The sequence below is a fragment of the Panthera onca genome, chromosome F2 (genome assembly GCF_046562875.1).
Source record: "Panthera onca isolate mPanOnc1 chromosome F2, mPanOnc1 haplotype 2, whole genome shotgun sequence".
NCBI classification, from domain to species: domain Eukaryota; kingdom Metazoa; phylum Chordata; class Mammalia; order Carnivora; family Felidae; genus Panthera; species Panthera onca.
In genome coordinates, this window is record NC_138356.1 from 2,110,811 (window position 1) to 2,126,346 (window position 15,536).

At 38.2% G+C, this 15,536-nt stretch overlaps 2 long non-coding RNA genes across 2 annotated transcripts; one reads left to right on the forward strand and one right to left on the reverse strand.

Annotated features, from left to right (window-relative positions):
- Positions 1-532: 532 nt before the first annotated feature.
- LOC132664780 (uncharacterized) lies at positions 533-5,480 on the reverse strand. Its single transcript, XR_009603830.3, has 3 exons — positions 5,416-5,480; positions 3,079-3,208; positions 533-1,527 (listed from the first exon to the last, which is right to left on the reverse strand). It is a non-coding gene; the product is annotated as an uncharacterized LOC132664780 (long non-coding RNA).
- Positions 5,481-5,559: 79 nt separating this feature from the next.
- LOC132664781 (uncharacterized) lies at positions 5,560-12,320 on the forward strand. Its single transcript, XR_013553391.2, has 2 exons — positions 5,560-5,756; positions 11,790-12,320. It is a non-coding gene; the product is annotated as an uncharacterized LOC132664781 (long non-coding RNA).
- Positions 12,321-15,536: the final 3,216 nt, after the last annotated feature.

Consider the following 15,536-nt stretch of genomic DNA (forward strand, 5'->3'; position numbering starts at 1 on the left):
ATACTCTGAATGAAGTCAATCCTTTGAAATTTATTGAGGCTCTCTTTAGGGCCCAGCATATGGTCATTTTTATTATTGTTCAATATGTACCTCAAAGAACTATAAATTCTTCATTCTTCAATGTTGTGTTCTATATATGTAAATGAGGTCAAGTTTCTTAATTATGTGTTCATAGCTACGTTACACAATTTCTTAATGTGTTACTCAGATTTTTTTATATCAGTGAACACTGGTTTTCCTGTCCACTTAGATTTTCTCAATTATTTTGAAACATTTTAACATCTCCCACAATGATTATGGACTTTTCTTCTCTCCATTTAATTCTCTCATTTTTTGCCTTATCTATTTTGAAACTAAATTAGACAGATTTAGAATTATTATATCTATTTTTCTGAAGTTATGTTACAGAGATTAAGAATCATACAGCTTTTTAGTGAATTGGAATCTTTATTGTTTAGAAAGGTCCTTATTTATCTCCAGAAAAATTCTCTTACCTTAAAGTACATTTTGTTTCATATCGGTATAATGACAGAGGCTATTTTTTGGTGCTTTTGCTGTATTTTAAGTATTGCATTCTCAAAACTTTATCTTTTAATTTAAAGTGTGACTCGTATATGTATAACAGAGTTAGATTGTATATTTTCATTCCATAGCATAGTTTGAGTTTCCTGGGAAGATCATGAGACAAGGATTTGGATGCACAGCATTTATTTCAGAGATGATTCCATGAGTCTTTTCCAAGGGAAGGGGTGAATTAGAGAAGAATAGGAAGCAACAGCGGGTGACTGAGCCCAGAGTAAGGGGGTTCTGCGGCATGTGACAAAGACTGTGTACCTCAGACACACTCTCCACAGTCCGGGAAGTAAAGGGGTCAGGCTGTTCATCCATCAGCTCTGAAGATGCACGCTAGAGGACTGCTCCTGGGAGGCGCTTAGGTAGAATGCTGTAGCCAAAAAGGAATGCTTCCAAGTAAAGACACACAGGGTAAAGGACTGGAGACGGGGTCTCCACTCATGGAAACGGTGAAGGCTGGCTGACGTGGGTGGATCAGGGCCAGTACCAGATTCATCAAGTTTGCCAAATTTGTCTTTAATTGAATTATGCATTTACGTGTCGTATGTGAATGTTTAGTGTGTATTTTAGATTTTGTGTATAGTCATCCTCAGTACATACGATGTAAAGAATTTATATGAGTTAAAATTTGGAATAAAGAAATGGGTACAATATTAAAGATGGAAACACAGAAACGGGTCTCCAGAGAGACTGTGTAATATCTCAACTTGGAGCATAAAGCGCTACTCTCAGACCGTCTTGTCAGCATCCTAACTTACGGTGCGTGTGTGTGATCTTGGGCAGGTTCTATAATCTCCTTAATTGCATCCTTGTAAATTGCAGCAGACAGTCCATTTGCTACATCTTCCTGGTTATTTTCACAGGCCGTCTTGCCTGACACGCGGTGAGCTTTTCACAACCTACATCAGACATTTCGGGAAAGGTTGATGTGGAGACATCACTCAGTAAAGGACACTGTCAAAAGGGATAGAAAAGAAGATTAAGATTCAAAAACCAGGAATCTGAACTTGCAACATCACTCAAAGACATTCCAAATGAAGCAAGTGAGACAACAATGCTTTATTCCTTCCCATCATACTCCCGGAGGAAGGTGCAGTCTCATAAAACTGCAGATGGAAAACGATATATCCTGTCAGGTTTGGTTAGGGAGTGGGCACTTAAATACCTTTTCAAAATATTTATCTTAGAGCATTTCCTATTGATTTATTCCTTGGAAAAATGCTATGCATGGTAAAAAGAATTTTTGATGTAAACATAACTTTTTCTTATTTAGTACCATATGTCTTCCTTGGCTCTTAACTTTCTAGGTCTGTTGTCTGAGTCTTCCGGATTTTACCAATAACATCCTTTCACTCAGTAATTGAATAATTATATATATACACATTATTTATATTATCATAGCATTAGTTGTAGCAATCATATATGAATTAGCATGAAAATATACTCAAAATTGTGCTATATGTGGGGATAGCATGAAGCAGGTAGTTTACTACTGAGTCTTTGGATACCTAGAATATAGGTCAGGTCTAAGGAGCCCAGGGCTAAAGAAGAGAGAGCCATGATATCATGGAGAATGATAATCAATTTGTTAGCTCCTGTGTGCTATGGAGCAGTGTAGTATTTCATAGCGTAGGCTTTAGCTTAGGTAGGACCAGGGTTTATAACCTATTCCTGGGGCTTACCAGTGAGCTCTGGAGAGTTTTCCTACCCTCCTGAATCTTAGTGTCTTTATGTATAATAGAGGAGATGTTAATACAGGTAAGTTATGAGTGATCTACTGGCGAGGAACGACTTAGTTCAGTATCTGACTCTCTTAGCTGCTCAATAACTAATAGCTGTTGTTACTATTTTACTCCCCGCGGCCCTCACTTCTAGGATTACTTATTGTGTACACATGTGTGTGCATGACTTAAATTATGCGTACAGGAGAAAAATTAACTGCGCTGACTGTGCTTACTGCTGAGTCCAGAGTGCCGCTTTTGGGCCTCCAGGCCAATTTTGGCCTTTTTTTGGATTCAATCATGAATGGGTTTTGCTACTGTCGAGGAGACCGCGGACATTTGTGTGCGTGACACTCTTCGGATTTGACACTGCACAAACCCATTTGTGGGACACAGCGGCCTAGAGCTAGAACAGTATATTGCTGCTTGGCGGTTAGGTTTCTCTCAAGGAGCAAAGACATATACACAGTGTCTCTTCCAGTACATAGGAAAGCAGCCAGGAATTCCCATGCTTATTCAGCTATACCAGAAATTTATGCTATGGAATGTAAATATCCCCTAGGCAGAAAATATACAGCCTACATTGAAAACAATCTCTTGTCCATCTTGTAAAAGAAAAAAGAACACTCAGGAAAAAAAAAAGAATTAGTAGGTGTGAAACATCAGATGAAAGACTCTAGGATACCATGAAAAGCATATTTACATAAAGATATGTGAATGGGATTCAAAAGGAAACAAAAATTCCCTTCTCTTTGATTGCAGGATGAGGTAAAATGATCTTTACAAATAAGCATTGGTCCTCCAGTCGTGAACAGCTGTGCACGTTGAATCTTGAAGTGGCAAATTCAACCTTTAGTGGCAAATTCAACCTGTAGTTGTAAATGCCCTGGGGCTGGAGTCAGTGTCTCCTCATCCTATAATAATAATTAGGGTTCTGATTAATATGAATAACTGTTAATATGATGAATGATGTTCAATAAATAGTTGTCAAGTTAAATGAATTGTTCACAATCGTTATTCAACAAATACTTGTGTGGCCTAGTTTAAAAACAATAACCTTTGCTCAAAAAACTACCTGTACTTCCTTCGTTGGTTTGTTCATTACATAGCAGGTAAGATTCAGGTCTGTGAGGTAAGATTCTAAGTACTTTGAATATGTTAACTAATTTAATACCCACAATTCTAGGAAATAGTACTTTTAGTGTTTATTTATTGGGGGGGGGGGGGCGGGGAGGGGCAGAGAGAGACGGAGACACAGAATCCGAAGCAGGTTCAAGGTTCCAGCTGTCACCACGGAGCCCCAAGTGGGGCTTGAACCCAGGAGATGTGACTCCATGACCTAAGCTGAAGTCAGACGCTTCACTGACTGAGCCTCCCAGGTGCCCCTGTACTTTTACTAATCTGTTTGATAGCGCAAGAAATCTAGGCACAGAGGGTGTAAATTCTCCGTCCAAAGTCTCAGCAGCATGAAGAGCGGGGCTCCTGCCCAGGCAGAGCAGCGGCCCGGTGCGTGTTCTCAGCACTGTGCTCTGCTGCCTCCTACTGATGTCATTTGGGAACTGGCTCCCTGTAGATACCGAACCCTGAAATGTCATCTACGCTCCTTAAAAAGCACAGTTTAGTGTCAAGTCCTTTCCTACACCCTGGTTCTCACAAGCCGGTCACACAATCCCTTCTTAGCAGGTACCTGAGGATGAGAGGGGTTTAACATTTTTCTGCCTGATTTTGGGCCATGCCAAATGTATCTGTACACGGTGTACCGCCAGAGAAAAAATCATCTCTCTTCTAGAGCTTTGGGGGTGCGGTTGGGGGCGTGTAGAAGACGCTCTGACATAGTCGTTTAGGAGTTCAAGCTTCAAGACACGGTAGGGGAAAAACGCACTCATTCGCATGGATACTAGGGTGCATAGAAAGATTTTCTAAGAAAACGAACAGTGGATACCACCATTTTAGATTATGGTCTTCATAGGCATCCTTAAATAAGGCCAGATTATTAACATTCTTAGTGTTTCCAATTACTAAAGTAGCTGAAAACTGGTTATTTCGTCTTCATAGCGCCTTGCCTGGATCATCTAAGGAAGTCATCAATATCTTTTTCTTTGCTTACCTGGTAGGAAAACCTCATTTTTGTAGCAATTGATGCCATAATTTCTAACTGATATCTCTTTGAAAATATGTATTTTTAAAACAGAATATATTCTAGTCTCTTTTTTAAAATGTTTATTTATTTATTGTTCAGAGAATTCAGAAAGAGAGAGTGTGTGTGCACACAAGCAGGGCAGGGGCAGATAGGGAGGGAGAGAAAGAATCCCAAACAGGCACTGTGCTGTCTGTGCAGAACCCGACACAGGGCTCGAACCCGTGAACCATGAGACCATGACCTGAGCCGAAACCAAGAGTTACTCACTAAACCCACTGAGCCCCCCAGGCACCCCTATTCTAATCTTTTTTTTAAGTTATTTTTAAATTCTTTATTTCAATGTACTCCTTAAGCACATGTACATAACATTTTTAATTAGGAAAAAGGCACAAATGCCAAGTGTGGACTTTTGCTTTAAAAAATGGTATTTTAATGTGTCTTTTTTTTTCTTTTTTGCTTAATCCTTTAGCGCAATTTTTTCCTTGTGATAATAATGTGTTTAACTGTCTTAGGATTCCATAACATCTAAGAAATGCCATGCATTTATAGCAATTTTAATAACAAGGATACCTCAAATTTAGATATTATCTTCTGCGGGTACACTGCATAGGCTCAATAAGACAACCTTTAAAGATTATTTTTATAATCCTATTTTCAAAAAAGAAAATGAAACTCAAAGCAACTTGTCTGAGCTTTTGTAGCTTGAAAGTTAGAAGCCAAAGGTTGATCTCAGCCTTTCCTTTAATGGGCATTTCCACCTCACCCTTTATCATTTTGCAATGCGTTAACATTCTTTGTCTACTTTCTTTCTTACAAAGTCCCTTAGGAGATAAGAGGTACATTGGCTAATGAAGAAATTAAAGTTCAGCAAGGTTCAGCGATTTCCACATGTGAAAAATGTTAGAGAGGAATTTAAAAACCAGGTATCTTGCCTAATTCAGAGATGGAACCAGCATGCCACTGACATGATTATTTGATCACCTGTTATGCCTTTGACTAAGCAGAACGATCAATGTGGTACCAGCACACAGTCAACTCCTGAAAAGTCTGAATTAGAATGTGCCATGAATCCTCTCTTTACATCATAATTAGCATCTTCAGAGCCAATGACTCGTTCCTAGAACACCATTTTGACCTAAAATGCCGTGAACTGTAGAGCAAGGTCACTAAAATGGTGACACAGGTTGTTCCTTACTTCACTCCCTCTCACAAGAAGAATAACTATCACCTATTTATGAGCAAGACATCACTGAGAGAATCCTAGCATCAGTGGGTGAGGATGATGGAGCCCCTGCACCTCAGAGCCCAAATAGACTGGAAGGGTAAGAAACGGCTACATGCTGACTGCCTTGCGTCTCCCCCAAGATAGTCCACAACCACACAGAGCGTCCTCCCCTGAGCCTCTGTGTCCTCCAGGCAAAAAGATTGCCCATAAGGGACAATTCGCCCCCTCCTCCAACAATGGGGTCAATTTGTAGGAGCACCTGTTCTGATCTCACCCCACAGGGATGGCAGGAAAACCAGTAGGGCTCAACCACTGAGTATCTGTCTGTGATAAAGGTAAGAGACTGCAACAACCGACAACCAACAAACACATGGATCTTGGTGAGCTGAGTTCCCATCTGCAGAGCCTAAGGAGTCATCCCAGCCAGAGGCTTGGCTTATCTACAGAACCAAGTTGAGGATGCATTCTGACCAGGGAACTCGGTGAGGTACAGATCTTCCTAATCCTCAGACAAGGAGGTTTGCCAGCACCAGAGCCCCATTTCCCATGCTCAGGCAAGGAATGGAGTCATGGCCCTACCTGCTAGGGAGAGTGTCTTCCAGCCTCATCTGATCAGGAGGAATGAAGACAACCTCTGGAAGCGGAGTGAGCAGCCCTAGAGCCCAGAGGCTGATGGGAAAAGGTGATCACTCATAGAGCAAAACCTTGGCATGGAGGCGTCCTGTGCTATGCACAGGTATAGAGATTAATTCATAGGCAAGGCTAAGGGTGGTCATCAGGCCTTTCCAAGAGGAGAGCCTGTTTGGGAAATTGAAAGTAACCTGGAGTGGCCCCTGTCCTTCCTTTTCAAGCAAGGGAGTCTAGACATAGCCCCACCCATTGTGGAGATGTTTTCCAGTTCCATCTGACCAGAAAGGCTAGTAGAACTCCTAGAAGCAGTACAGCCCAACAATGCACAATTCTAGAGAAAGGCAGACAGAACCAATAATTTGCAAAACAAATCCAGTGGCCCCATTTGGCTATGAAACTTGGGGTGCATGTTGGCTTAAAACAACAAAGAGGTTTACTGATGTTAGAGCTGTTTCCCTTGCTGCTGCCAAGAAGGAAATCTAATTCATAGCCTCATTCATTGCTGAGTATAGCCTTCAGCCCAAGGCCAAGGAACATAACCAGAGCACACAGCCAATTCAACAGCCCTACAGACAGTGGCACTTGAACAGCGATCACAGCCCTTGGCTTCCCCCATTACAGAACAAGTCTTGTTGTCTCACCTGACCAGGGAATTCAATGAATACTCTGGCCTGATTCAGGTACCCAAACAAAGAGCTATGCAGGTCATGGATCCTGTCTTGCTTCCCTGCTAAGGCAGGGAAGCTAATTCATAACCCTGTCTGTTACTAATATGTTACGCAGTCTCAACCACATGGTAAGCCTGGCCAGAGAAACCAGGCAGCCACAGAGCCCATCCCACAGCCTTACTTGGTTAGAGAACCAAGACAGAATTTCTATCCAACTGTTCTCAGCAGAGGCACATCCTCCCCCCCCCAGCCCATGCCCATCCTCAGAGCTCAAACGTTCGTCTTGCCCCAAAATAGACCATACTAGCAAGTCTTACCTGCCCAAGGACATTACCATCAGACACACCCAGAAACCCAAACTGAGTTGAGTGTTTGGGTGAAGAATGGTCTCTGCCAGAACAAATCTATAAAGTCTGGAAAAGGAGCACAATTACTCAAATATGCAGATATCAACATAAGAAATCAAGGGTCATGAATCATCAGGTAAATATGGGACAATCGAAGAAAACTAATAAAGCTTCAATAACCGACCCTAAGAAATAGAGATCTATGAACTGTCAGACAAAGAATTCAGGGATAAGCCCCTTAACAAAGTTTAGTGAGCTACAAGAAAGCACATTTTCCCCAAGCAAAATTAGGTAAATGATTCATGAACAAAACAAGAAGTTTGACAAGGAAATAGCAACTATCCAAACAAAAAACAAAAATCCATAAATCTAGAATTAAAAAAATACACTACTGAAATGAATAACTGAATATAGTTCCAAAAGTAGATTTGACCGTTTGGAAGAAAGAATCAGTGACCTGGATCAGAGGGCATTGTAAATTACCACATCAGAGGAGTAAAGAGAAACAAAGAGAGAAAAGAGTGAAGAATGCCTATAGGAATTATGAGACATAGTAAAAAAAAAAATGCATTATGTGAATTTCAAAAAGAGTAGGAAAAAAGAAAGTGACCAAAGTACATTTAAAGCCATAACAGCTGAAAATATCTTAAGCCTGGATAGAGAAATGTGTATCCAGGTCCATGAGACCTAAAAGGCCCTAAATAGGTTGAAATGAATAGAGCAACACCAAGACACAATACACTTAAATTGCCAAAAGTCACAGACAAAGAATTGTAAGGAGCAGCAAGAGAAAAAAAGAGAAGTTACATAAAAGGGAACCTACATAAGAACACTGGCAGTTTTCTCAACAGAAAATTTTCAGGTTAGAATGGAATGAAATGACATATTCAAAATATTGAAAGAAAATAGCTGTCAATCAAAAAATTTATACACAGTGAAACTGCCCTTTCAGAAATGAAGGAGGGAGATCTCAAACTAAAGTTGAGGGAGTTTCTTGGTACCAGACCATCCTTACAAGAAATGCTGAAGAAGTTCTTTAAATAGAAGTGAAAGAATGCTAATTAACATTATAAAACCCTAGAAAGGAATATAAATCTCACTGGGTAACGATAAGTATATGGTCATAGTTAGATCTTCAATATAATGGTGCATAATTCACTTAAAAATCTAGTTGAAAGATTTTTTAAAAAGAATGTAACAAAAATAACCCTAGCTGCAATAATCTATTAGTTATAGAATGTATAAAAAAAGCAAACATGTAATACCAATAACTAAAATGTGAGGAAGAGAAGAAGTAAAAGTCTAAAGGTTATGCATTAATTGAAGTTACATTGTTATTAGTATGAAATAAGATGGTATAAGTTCAAGATATTTTATGTAGGTCTTATGGTAACATCACAACAGAAAATCCTGTAGCAATTACACAAACAGACATAATAAAGAACTTGAAGTCTACTGATATCAAAGACATCAAAACACTAAAAATGACAGCAGGTTAAAAAGCGAAGAACAATGAATCTACAAAACAACCAGGAAACAACAAAATGACAATAGTAAGTCCTTACCTATTAATAATTACTTTAGGGGCGCCTGGGTGGCGCAGTCGGTTAAGCGTCCGACTTCAGCCAGGTCAAAATCTCGCGGTCCGTGAGTTCGAGACCCGCGTCAGGCTCTGGGCTGATGGCTCGGAGCCTGGAGCCTGTTTCCGATTCTGTGTCTCCCTCTCTCTTTGCCCCTCCCCCGTTCATGCTCTGTCTCTCTCTGTCCCAAAAATAAATAAAAAACGTTGAAAAAAAAATAATTACTTTAGACATAAATGGATTAAATTAGCTAATTAAAAGACATAAAATGGTTAAGTAGATAAAAAGAATCCAATAATATTCTGCCCATAAGAGACTCACTTTAGCCTTAAAGATACGTAGACAGAGAGTAAAGAAATGGAAAAAGAGATTTCAAGAAAATGGTAACCAAAAGGGGAAAAAATGCAGGGATAACTATACTTATACCAGACAAAATATGCTTTCAACTAAAAATGGTAAAAAAGAGACAAAGAATGCTACTATATAAATGGTAAAGTTCCCAATGTGTCAAGAAGACAATAATTATAAATATTTGTGAGCCAAAATCAGGCACCTAAAAATATAAAGCAAAAATTAGCAGAGATATAAACAGAAATAAACAGTAATACAGTTAACAGCTGGAGACTTAATATTCCACTCTTAACAATGGATCACCCAGGCAGAAAATCAATAAGGAAACAAGATTTGAACACTATAGACCAAATGGACACTAACAAACATATACAAAGAATTCCATCCAAAAGCAGAGTACACATGTGACTCAAGGGTGCATGCAACATTTTCTAGGATAGACCATATTTTGGCCACAAAACAAGTCTTAGCAAATTTAAGATTGAAATCATACTAAGTATCTTCTCTAACCACAGTGGCATGAAACTAGAAATCAGTTTGAGGAAAACTGGAAAAAAATACTAGCAAAACAAATTCAGCAGCACATTAAAAGGATCATTCACTGTGAAATAGGGTTTATCCCTGGGGTAAATACAACAATTACAACCATATGTGAAACTAATTAATAGAGAACCAGAATGATTGAAACAACAATGACAGAAATAAAGGGAGAAATAGAAAAATAACAATCATATTTGGAGACTTCAGTATCTCACTTTTAATAATGAACAGAATGACAAGGAAAATGATCAGCAAGGAAATAGACTATTGAATAACACTATAAACCAAGTAAACGTAAAAGACATATAAAGGACACAGTACCCAACGATCCCAGAATGCACAGTGTTCTCAAGGGCACATGGAACACTTTCCAGGATATACCACCTTCTGGGCTGTAAAATAAACCTCAATAAGTTGAAAACAATAGAAGTAAAACCAGATATGTTATCTGACTGCAATGGAATGAAATTAAAAATCAAAAACAGAAAGAAGGTGGAAACTTATAAATATGTAAGCAATTAAAAGTGTACTTCAGGGGCACCTGGGTGGTTCAGTCAGTTAAGCATCTGACTTCGACTGAGGTGATGATCTCACGGTTTGTGAGTTCAAGCCTCACATCAGGCTCTTTGCTGACAGCACAGAGCCCAGAGCCTGCTTTGGATTCTGAATCCCTTTCTCTCTGCCCTTCTCCCACTTGTACTGTCTCTCTCTCTCAAAAATAAATAACCAGTACAAAAAAAAAAATTAAAGTGCACGTCGTATATAAAAATGAATAGGTCAAATAAGAAATCAAAGGAAAATGCGAAAATACTTTTGAGATGAATGAAAATGAAGACACAACATATCAAAACATACAAAAACTTCTGGGATGCTGCTAAAGCAGTGCTTAGAGGGAAATTTATACCTTAGTGCTTACATAAAGAAAGAATAAATATCTTACATCAATAACCTAACCTTTTACCTTAGGAACCTGGAGAAAGAAAACAAAAGTCACCTAAAGAAAAGAAATAAAATTTATTAGAGTGGACATTGAATAGGTAATAGAAAAATAATAGAGAATATCAATAAAAACAAAAGCTGACTCTGACAAGAGCAGAAAAACTCACAAAACTTTAGCTTGATTGGCTATATATATATAATATAATATATTATATATATAAATATATATATATATATTATGCTTGCTATAATATATATTATATATATTTATATATATTATGGCTAACTTTAAAGAAATGAAGAGCATTATGAAAAAAATGCTATGAATAATTGTATGGCTCCAGAAGATATAGATCTGAATTGATTATTGTCTAAAAACAACTAAGGAGATTGAGTTAGTAACCATTAAAGGAAAGCTCATATCCAGACAGCTTCCCCATCAATTAAGGAAGAAGTAACACCAACATTGTAAACTCTCCTGTGAATAGAAGCAGAGAGAACACTTTCAATCTCATTCTATGAGGCCAGCACTACTGTAATATCAAAAACTAGACAAAGACTTCAAAGGATGCCATAGAGCAGTATCTTTTATGAATATGGATTCCAAAACCCACAATAAAATACTATTAAACTGAATCTAGAAACATAAAAAGAATTATACATAATGGCCAAGTGGGATTTATCTCAGAAATACAAAATTGGTGTAGAAAAGGCATTCGACAAAACCGTGTGCCCTTTTTGACAAAAACACTCAACAAACTGGAATATAGGCACGCCTCGTTTATTGGACTCTGTCCAATACTTTGCAAATACTGTGGTTTTTAACAAATTGAAGGTTTGTGGCACTACTGCATCGAGAAAATCTATTGACACCGTTTCCCAAAAGCATTTGCCCACTTCGTGTCTTTGTGTCACATTTTGGTAATTCCCACAACATTTCAAACGTTTTCATTATTACATTTGTGATGGTGAGCAGTTATCTTTGATGTTATGGTGACTGGGTTAGGGTGCCACAAACCAGTCCATATAATACAGCAAACTTAACTGGTAAATATTTAATGTGTTCTGAATGCAGAGATGGAGGAAACAGCCAGAGGACTAGAAGTGGAGCCTGAAGATGTGTCTGAATGGCTGCAATCTCATGATCAAACTTTTACGGATGAGGAGTTGTTTCTTAGGGATGCGCAAAGTAAGCGGTTCCTTGAGGTGGAATCTACTCCCAGTGAAGATGCTGTGAAGACTGATGAAATGACAACAAAGGATTTACAGTATTACATGAACTTAGTTGACAAAGCAGCTGCAGGGTTTGAGAGGATTTGACCCCAGTTTTGAAAGGAGACGTACTGTGGGTAAAATGTGATGGAACAGTATTCCCTGCTACAGAGATATCATTTGTGAAAGGAAGAGCCAATTGATGAGGCAAATTTTGTTGGCTTATTTTAAGAAATCACAGCCACGCCAGCCTTCAGCAACCACCACCTTTATCAGTCAGCAGCTATCAACAGTGAGGCGAGATCCTTCCTGAGAAAAAAAGATTATGACTTGCTAAAGTTGAGGTGATAGTTAGCATTTTGTTTTAGCAATAAAGTACTTTTAAAATAGGGAATGTACATTGTTTTTTAAGACACATTACTATTGCATGCCTAACAGATTATGGCATAGTGTAAACCTAACTTTTACGAGTACTGGGAAACCGAAAAAATGATTTGACTCACTTTATTGCAATATCTACTTTACCGCAGTGCTCTGGAGCTGAACCCACAATATCTCCAAGGTATACCTGTAGAAGGAAACACTTCACCCTGATGAAGGGTATCTATGAAAATCCTAAGCTAGCTTCATGTATTTAATTGTGAAAGATAGGAGGCTTTCCCTCTGAGTTCAGGAATAAGACAAAAATGTCCACTCTAATCACTTCTATTCAACATTTTACTGTAGTTTATTTCCAGAGTATTAGGTAAGAGAAAGAAAGAAAAAAAAAAAACTTATTTTCAAAAGGAAGAAGTAAATCTATCTCTGTTTGCAGATGATGTGACCTGTCATATAAAGTCCATGCAAAAATAATTAAAAGCATAAACAAGCCCTTCAAGTTTGCAGGATATAAGATCAATATGAATAATCAAATGTTTTTCTACATACATGCGATATAAACATTCTTAAAGCTTAATTACTGTATAATTCCATGTACAGTAGCATTAAAAAGAAAAAAATACTTAGAAATAAATTTCACTAAGAGAATGCAAATGTATACACAGAGAACTATAAAACATTGCCAAATCATACTAGAGATCAAATTAAATGGAGAAAAATCTCACGGAACAGAAAACTTATCATAAGATGGCAATATTCCCCAAATTAAGATACAGATTCAGTGCAATACTATTGAAACTCCAGTTGACTTCTTTGTATAAACTGAAAGCCGATTATAAAATTTCATAAGGAATTTTAAGGGGTACAAAATAGCCAAATCAATCTTGAATAAAAAGAATAAAGTAGGAGAATGGGGAATCCCCAATTTCAGATTTTACTATAAAATGACAGTAATCAAGACAGTGTGGTATTGGTACAAATATAGACATATAATCAATGGAATAGAGTTAAGATTCTAGAAATAAAACCATGTGTTCAATTGATTTTTTACAAGGCTACCAAGACCATTCTATGGGGAATGAGTAGTCTTTCAGCAATGGTGCTGAGACAAATAGATATAAACACAATAGGCAAAAGTACCTGAAAGTGGATCCTACACTAAAACTATAAATTCTTAGGAAAAAACAAACATCGGATTAATATTCCTGATCTCAGATTTGTCAAAATATTCTTAAATATGACAGCAAGAACAGAAACCACAACCATGAAAATAGATACATTGGGTTACATCAAAATTAAACAGTTTTGTACTTCAAAGGGCACTGTTGGTAAAGTAAGAAGGCTCACCACCAAATGTGAGAGAATGTTTGCAAATCATATATCTGAAAAGGGGCTTGAGTGCAGAATGCAAATAACCCTTACAACTCCATAATAAGAGAAAACAATTTTAAGGATCTGAAGAGACTTTTATGTGAGGAAGATATACAAATGGACAATATTCACATGAAAAGATCCTTGATATCTTTAATCTTCAGGGAAACGCAGATCAAAGATATTACTTCACTTGAACTAGGATAGCTAGAATTAAAAAGTCAAATAATAACAGCTATTGGCAAGGGTGTAGGAAAATTAGAACGCTTTTACACTGGTGGTGGGATTTTAAAATGATGCATCCTCTTTGGAAAACAGCCTGGCAATTTCTCAAATGGTGAAACATAGAGTTACCATATGGCCCAGAAATTCTAATCTCAAGTACATGCAAAAGAAATGAAAACAGGTGTTCACACCCAAAGATGCTTACAGCAGGAGTATTCATAGTAGCCAAAAGGTAAAATTCAGTCAAATGTCCATCTACTGATGAGTAACTGATAAAACAAAATGATGTATTCAGAGAATGGACTATTACTCAGCCATGAAAAGGAATATAGTACCAATATTAATGTAATTCTGTATCACTGACAGTAATTTTATACAAAGAAAGAAGCCAGTCATAAAAGTTCACATATGGGAAGTTCATTCCACTTAAATGGAATATCCAAGACAGCAAATCTATGGAGACGTCAGGTAAATTAGTGAATGTTTAGGGCTGGAGAGGAAAAGAGAGATTGTGTGATGTGGGGGACATGATGGCAAGAGGATACAGGGCTTCTATTGAGGTGGTGAAATATTCTGAAATTGCCTGTGGTGTTGGCTGCAGAAGCCCGTGAATGTAGTAAAACCCATTGACTTGTACACTTTAAATGTGCTGATTATATGGTATGTAATTAACATTCTGATAAAGCTTACCCATTTTTAAAACCATATTTATTTGGATGTAGGTGACACAATGTTATGTTAGTGTCAGGCGTGCAGCATAGTGATCGAACTTCTCTACATGTTATGTATGCTTATCACAAGTATAGCTACCATGTGATGCCACACGAGGCTATTACAGTAGCATTGACTGTTTATTTATGCTGTACTTTTCATCCCCATGACTTACTCCTTCCATAACCGGAAGCCTAGATCTCCCGCTCCCCTTCTCTTATTTTGCCCATCCCCCCACCCCTTCCCCCTGGCAACTAACAGCTTATTCTCTGAATTTCTAGCTCTGATTCTGCTTTCCATTTGTTCGTTCATTTAAAACTTAACAGAATTTTTCAAAAGCATGATTAGAAAAGACATTCAGATGAAGAAGGGAGAATGCCTAATTAGGTGGCACAGGCGAGGTGCAGAGGAAAGACTGTCTGGGTAGGCGAGGGAGCAGAAGAAGACCTCTAAAGGTCTTGTATGTGGTGGTAATGAGTTCAGATTTTATTCTGAGAGAAGAGAATTCAATTCAAAAATTTTAAACAAGTGGGTGACTTATTCAGCTTGCTCTTTTACCACAAATTGGTAGCGTGGTGACGACTGGTTTGGTAAGAGGCAAGATTGGAGGTAATAACTCCCAATAACTCAGGAGAGAAAGGAAGGCTTGAATTTAGGTGATGGGGATAGGGAAGAAAGGGTATAGGCTAAGGATATTTCAGACATCAAATGATCATGTCTGGAGAGTTCACGTCAGCGATGGGGAACAAGGGGATAATAGGACTCTGAGAACCTCCATGTGATGGAGCTGAATGGTGAGTCCCTTCCCGGAAAGTGTCCTTGCCCACCCCCTCAGACTCATGTGCATTCTCCTCTTGCCTTGATGGTTGCTGCTCTTCAAGAGGATTCATCCTTCTGGCTGTGGCTCTTCTGTGACAGGAATTGA